Source organism: Ranitomeya imitator, chromosome 4 (assembly GCF_032444005.1).
Source record: "Ranitomeya imitator isolate aRanImi1 chromosome 4, aRanImi1.pri, whole genome shotgun sequence".
NCBI classification, from domain to species: domain Eukaryota; kingdom Metazoa; phylum Chordata; class Amphibia; order Anura; family Dendrobatidae; genus Ranitomeya; species Ranitomeya imitator.
Window position 1 is genome coordinate 167235435 of NC_091285.1, and position 7448 is coordinate 167242882.

The window sequence follows — 7448 nt, forward strand, 5'->3', positions numbered from 1 at the left end:
TTAACAACGATATCGCTAGCGATCCGTGACGTTGCAGCGTCCTGGATAGCGATATCATTGTGTTTGACACGCAGCAGTGATCTGGATCCTGCTGTGACATCGTTGGTCGGAGCAGAAAGGCCAGAACTTTATTTTGTTGCAGGATCTCCCGCAAGCATCGCTGAATCGGCGTGTGTGATGCCGATTCAGCGATGTCTTCACTGGTAACCAGGGTAAACATCGGGTTACTAAGCACAGGGCCGCGCTTAGTAACCCAATGTTTACCCTGGTTACCAGTGTAAATGTAAAACAAAAGAAACACAACATACTTACATTCCGGTGTCTGTCCCCCGCGCTCTGCTTCCCTGCACTGTCAGTGCCGGCCGGCCGTAAAGCACAGCGGTGACGTCACCGCTCTGCTTTACGGGCAGCCAGCGCTCACAGTCAGTGCAGGAAGCAGAGCGCCGGGGGACAGACACCGGAATGTAAGTATCTAGTTTTTTTTTTTTTCTTACATTTACACTGGTAACCAGGGTAAACATCGGGCCCTGCGCTTAGTAACCCGATGTTTACTCTGGTTACCAGGGGACTACGCATAGTTGGTCACTGGAGAGCTGTCTATGTGACAGCTCTCCAGCGACCACACAGCGACGCTGCAGCGCTCGGCATAGTTGTCTAGATCGCTGCAGCGTCGCTAAATGTGACGGTACCTTTAGTCCTCACAAGATGTACAACTGCAGATTTTACCTATGGATGTATGCAGGTAATATCTCTTGTTATATACAGTAGCAGGAATGTAGCTGATATACAAATATTTTCCATTTGCAGCGGAATTTTCATCCCTGGAATTGACTTGAAGTATGGATTTTAAAATCTGCAGCATACAAGTTTTTGCTGGTGAATCTTCACTTCTATACCTGTGCTGCGGATTCCCTATGGATTAGCAGAGAAATCCAGCTGTAAATTTGCAGTAAAAAAAATCTGTAATTTGTGGACCAAACACTGATGAAAATCAGTCCCTTTTTTGGATATGAGAAAAATCACTGACATCTGAATAAGATGTTTGGCTAAGTTTAGATCAACACTGAACCTTGCGGACGAGACACATCAACAGTTCTGCTTGCAGCTTCAAATACTTACAGATTGGTGTTGGAGCTAGTCGTGCAATTTACACGTATTAATTTGGTTGACAAATCAGACCAAACAAGTATCTGCTATGCTTTTTTGCATACTTCCTGTGGGTTCCTGAGGAAAATAGCCCATGTGCACTAGGTCTGTGTTCATTTTTCATACAGTAGATAAAAATCAGCTGAACAGTGAATTGGCCGTTCCGGCACTGCAGATTGTAACAGTGGGTCACCGCCCTCCTCTCATTCCCAAAGATGCATGCTAGGCTATGCACAGCATTATTATTATTTATTTATTTATTTTTAAAGCACTGTTCATTCCATCGTGCTGTTCATATGTAAGAGTGATCCAGCATCTACAGTTCTTTCTCAGATGTTTTCGACAAAAGGGAGGCTGAAAGTCTTCCTCCGCACCAACTCTACGACTGCCCCATTGATCTCATTCTTGGAGCTACTCCTAGAGGAAGGATCTCCTCCCTCTTGCCTACAGAGATGCAAGCCATGTCGGAATATCTTCAAGAGAATCTTGCCAAGGGTTTCATTCGGAAGTCCTCTTCTCCTGCCGGCGCAAGCTTCTTCTTCGTAAAGAAAAAAGATGGCTCTCTTCGTCCTTGTATTGATTACAGAGGCCTAAACAACATTATGGTGAAGAATAAATACCCACGGCCACTTATTCCTGAGCTCTTCGATCGCTTGAGGAGAGCACAAATATTTACTAAGCTTCGTCTGCGTGGAACTTATAATATAGTTCGAATTCGTGCTGGGGATGAGTGGAAGACCACATTCAACAATCGTGACAGTCACTATGAATATTTAGTTATGCCGTTTGGCCTCTGCAACGTTCCTGGGGTATTCCAATAGTTTGTAAATGACTTATTCAGGGATCTCCTGTACTCCAGTGTCGTCGCTCATCTAGACCACATTTTCATCTTTTCTCCAAATTTTTCCACCCATAGACGTGACGTTCGTCAAGTTTTGCAACGACTGAGGGAGAATCATCTTTTTGCTAAGATTGAGAAGTGCTTCTTCGAGCAGTACTCTCTGCCCTTCTTTGGTTTCATTGTCTCGAAGTCCGGTCTGGACATGGATCCCCAGAAGGTATCTGCTGTTCTTAACTGGCCTCGTCCTCTTGGAATAAAAGCAATCCAATATTTTCTTGGCTTTGCCAATTACTATAGACAGTTCATCCCTCATTTTTCTTCGATTGCCAAGCCAATTTCTGCTCTTGTTCGCAAAGGAGTCAACTCCAATCGTTGGTCCTCTTAAGCTGAAGATGCTTTCCAGACTCTAAAGCAAAAGCTCGCTGCAGCTCCTGTGCTTCACCGCCCAGATGTTAATAGGCCATTTATCCTCGAGGTCGAGGCATCATCCGTTGGAGCTGGTGCCATCCTTTTGCAAGCTCTTCCTCTAGTCACTTAGTTACTTGTGGCTTCTTCTCCAAAGCCTTCAACTCTCCTGAATGAAATTATTCCATTGGAGATAAGGAATTACTATCTATTAAGTTAGCTTTAGAGGAGTGGCGTTATCTTCTTGAAGGAGCCATTCATCCTTTCATCATATACACGGATCACAAGAATTTAGCCTATCTTCAATCAGCTCAAAGGCTTAATCCACGGCAAGCTAGGTGGTCTTTGTTCTACAGACAGTTTGACATTGAACTTCATTTTCGACCTGGTAATAAGAACGTCAAGGCTGATGCTTTTTCCTGATCTTTACTGCCAATGGACGTTGAGGAGAGTCCAGCACATATCATCGATCCAGCTAGGATCATCACTCTAGCTCACCTGAGGGTAACCCCTCCACCACCTGGCAAGACGTTAGTTTTGGATCATGATAGAGAGAGAGTTTTGCATTGGGGACATTCCTCCAAGATTGCAGGACATGTTGGAGTCAAGAAGACACTCTCTCTTATCTCTCGCCATTATTGGTGGCTGTCCCTTCGTCTAAACATCTTAGAGTTCATTGCTTCTTGCCCATCCTGTGCCATAACAAGGTCCCCAGACAACTACCGTCCAGACTTCTGCATCCACTGCCTGTGCCTTCTGTCCCTTGGAGCCATATTGCTATGGACTTCGTTACTGATTTGCCTCGTTGTTCAAATTGTACTGTCATCTTGGTAATCGTGGATTGGTTCTCCAAAATGGCCCATTTTGTTTCTTTGCCAAGACTGCCTTCTGCTCCTGAATTGGCAAGAGTCTTTTTACATCAGGTCTTCAGGCTTCGTGGCTTCCCACAAGATATTGTGTCTGACCAAGTGGTCCAATTCACCTCCCGTTTTTGGAGAGCTCTTTGCAGATTAATGAAGATAAACCTGGATTTCTCTTCCGCTTGTCATCCACAATCCAACGGCCAAGTGGAACGAGTCAATCAAGTTCTGACTTCCAACCTTTGACATTTCTCCAATGCTCACCAGGATGATTGGGTCTCTCTTCTCCCATGGGCCGAATTAGCTTATAACAATCACCCCAGTGAATCTTCTTCCAAGTCTCCCTTCTTTGTAGTCTTTGGGCAACATCCTAGTGTTCCTCATCCTGTTTCTCTTACCTCGGATGTACTGGCAGCGGATTTCTTGTCCTTGGAATTCTCTAAAGTCTGGAGGGAAACTAAAGAGGCTCTTGAAAGGGCTAGTTGCAGAATGAAGATATATGCAGATAAAAAGCGCTTGGACGCTCCTCCATATTATCCCAATGATAAGGTTTGGCTCTCTTCACGTTATATCAAACTTAAGATTTGCTCTCACAAATTAGGTCCTCGTTACATTAGTCCCTTTTAGATCTTAAGTTGCATCAATGACGTATCCTGCAAGTTGAGATTACCTGCCTCGCTACGAATCCGCAATGCCTTCCATGTGTCACTTCTCAAACCTGCAGTGTTTAATCGTTTTCACTCTTCTCCCTCTCATTCTCTTCAGCCCAGCACTTCTGATGGTTTCTTTAATGTTAAAGACATTCTTGCCAAAAAAAACTATTTTTTTTATTGATTTGGAGGGATCGGTCCTGAGGAGAGATCGTTGGAGCCCCGATAGAACATCAATGCTTTTCTTTTCATGAGGAGATTCCTCTCTAGCACTAAAAAGAGGGGGAGTAAGAGGAGGCACTGTAACATCCTCGGATACTTACCTTCCTTTTCCCATCACTCGGCACGCATCCGACTCGGTCCCTCTCCGCTCCTCCTCTGTTTTCTCCGGATCTTGGCGCGTCGTCACTTCATGCATGCGCGGTCGTGCCTTCTCCACCACTGGGTTCCCTGGGAGGTCGCGACCCCATGGCTCCACCCCAACATGGTGGCGCCAATCAGGTATTTCTTCACGGCGTCTTCCTAGGTAAGATGCCTGTGCTTCTGTGGTGATATGCTACATTTCCTGCCAGCGCTCTCTTTGGTCCTCAGGCCCCCTGTGTCTCTGCAGTGTCTGCCCTATGTCTCTGCTGTGCCTGCCCTGTGTCTCTGCTGTGTCTGTCCTGTGTCTCTGCGGTGCCTGCCCTGTGTCTCTGCCGTGCCTGCCCTGTGTCTCTGCCGTGCCTGCCCTGTGTCTCTGTCGTGCCTGCCCTGTGTGTCTGCCGTGCCAGCCCTGTGTCTCTGCCGTGTCTGCCCTGTGTCTCTGCCGTGCCTGCCCTGTGTCTCTGCTGTGTCTGCCCTGTGTCTCTGCCGTGCCTGCCCTGTGTCTCTGCCGTGCCTGCCCTGTGTCTCTGCCGTGCCTGCCCTGTGTCTCTGCCGTGCCTGCCCTGTGTCTCTGTCGTGCCTGCCCTGTGTCTCTGCCTTGCCAGCTCTGTGTCTCTGCCATGCCTGCCCTGTGTTTCTGTCGTGCTTGCCCTATGTCTTAATCGTGCCTGTCAGGCATCTAGTCTTGTCTCCCAGTCTCCATTATTTTTTGTCTCCATTTTTGCAGCATCGTATTGATCCTTGAAGACACAAAAGAGAATAGTAAAACCAAAAACACTCAGTTTGAAAAAATGTTGCAGTAATCCGCAAGTGCTAGTAAAAGATGTAAAAAACAGGGTATTTGGTTGATACGTTTTTTGCAAAAAATGTATACTAAGCTGCTCTACCAATCTTCACGGTATACCCTTATCAGAGCAGTCCTAACTAATGTATGCAATCCCTATCTGATGTATTTAAAAACCTGATCATCTGTATATAACCTGTGTGAACAGGGTTCAGAGAGGAAAAATCCATGTGTGCATACAGGGTAGAACAGCTTTTGTGCAGATAGCCCAAGAGGAGTGGTGGAACTCCCCAGTCTTGTAGACACAAGAGAACAATTATGGAAACAGGAACACATGGGCTACTTGCACAGTGAACAAGTCTGTATGATCATGTTCACACACCACCAAGAAACCTGAAGACACAAAAGAGAATAGTAAAACCAAAAACACTCAGTTTGAAAAAATGTTGCAGTAATCCGCAAGTGCTAGTAAAAGATGTAAAAAACAGGGTATTTGGTTGATACGTTTTTTGCAAAAAATGTATACTAAGCTGCTCTACCAATCTTCACGGTATACCCTTATCAGAGCAGTCCTAACTAATGTATGCAATCCCTATCTGATGTATTTAAAAACCTGATCATCTGTATATAACCTGTGTGAACAGGGTTCAGAGAGGAAAAATCCATGTGTGCATACAGGGTAGAACAGCTTTTGTGCAGATAGCCCAAGAGGAGTGGTAGAACTCCCCAGTCTTGTAGACACAAGAGAACAATTATGGAAACAGGAACACATGGGCTACTTGCACAGTGAACAAGTCTGTATGATCATGTTCACACACCACCAAGAAACCTGAAGACACAAAAGAGAATAGTAAAACCAAAAACACTCAGTTTGAAAAAATGTTGCAGTAATCCGCAAGTGCTAGTAAAAGATGTAAAAAACAGGGTATTTGGTTGATACGTTTTTTGCAAAAAATGTATACTAAGCTGCTCTACCAATCTTCATGGTATACCCTTATCAGAGCAGTCCTAACTAATGTATGCAATCCCTATCTGATGTATTTAAAAACCTGATCATCTGTATATAACCTGTGTGAACAGGGTTCAGAGAGGAAAAATCCATGTGTGCATACAGGGTAGAACAGCTTTTGTGCAGATAGCCCAAGAGGAGTGGTGGAACTCCCCAGTCTTGTAGACACAAGAGAACAATTATGGAAACAGGAACACATGGGCTACTTGCACAGTGAACAAGTCTGTATGATCATGTTCACACACCACCAAGAAACCTGAAGACACAAAAGAGAATAGTAAAACCAAAAACACTCAGTTTGAAAAAATGTTGCAGTAATCCGCAAGTGCTAGTAAAAGATGTAAAAAACAGGGTATTTGGTTGATACGTTTTTTGCAAAAAATGTATACTAAGCTGCTCTACCAATCTTCACGGTATACCCTTATCAGAGCAGTCCTAACTAATGTATGCAATCCCTATCTGATGTATTTAAAAACCTGATCAGATGAGGGTATACCGTGAAGATTGGTAGAGCAGCTTAGTATACACTTTTTGCAAAAAACGTATCAACCAAATACCCTGTTTTTTACATCTTTTACTAGCACTTGCGGATTACTGCAACATTTTTTCAAACTGAGTGTTTTTGGTTTTACTATTCTCTTTTGTGTCTTCAGGTTTCTTGGTGGTGTGTGAACATGATCATACAGACTTGTTTACTGTGCAAGTAGCCCATGTGTTCCTGTTTCCATAATTGTTCTCTTGTGTCTACAAGACTGGGGAGTTCCACCACTCCTCTTGGGCTATCTGCACAAAAGCTGTTCTACCCTGTATGCACACATGGATTTTTCCTCTCTGAACCCTGTTCACACAGGTTATATACAGATGATCAGGTTTTTAAATACATCAGATAGGGATTGCATACATTAGTTAGGACTGCTCTGATAAGGGTATACCGTGAAGATTGGTAGAGCAGCTTAGTATACATTTTTTGCAAAAAACGTATCAACCAAATACCCTGTTTTTTACATCTTTTACTAGCACTTGCGGATTACTGCAACATTTTTTCAAACTGAGTGTTTTTGGTTTTACTATTCTCTTTTGTGTCTTCAGGTTTCTTGGTGGTGTGTGAACATGATCATACAGACTTGTTCACTGTGCAAGTAGCCCATGTGTTCCTGTTTCCATAATTGTTCTCTTGTGTCTACAAGACTGGGGAGTTCCACCACTCCTCTTGGGCTATCTGCACAAAAGCTGTTCTACCCTGTATGCACACATGGATTTTTCCTCTCTGAACCCTGTTCACACAGGTTATATACAGATGATCAGGTTTTTAAATACATCAGATAGGGATTGCATACATTAGTTAGGACTGCTCTGATAAGGGTATACCGTGAAGATTGGTAGAGCAGCT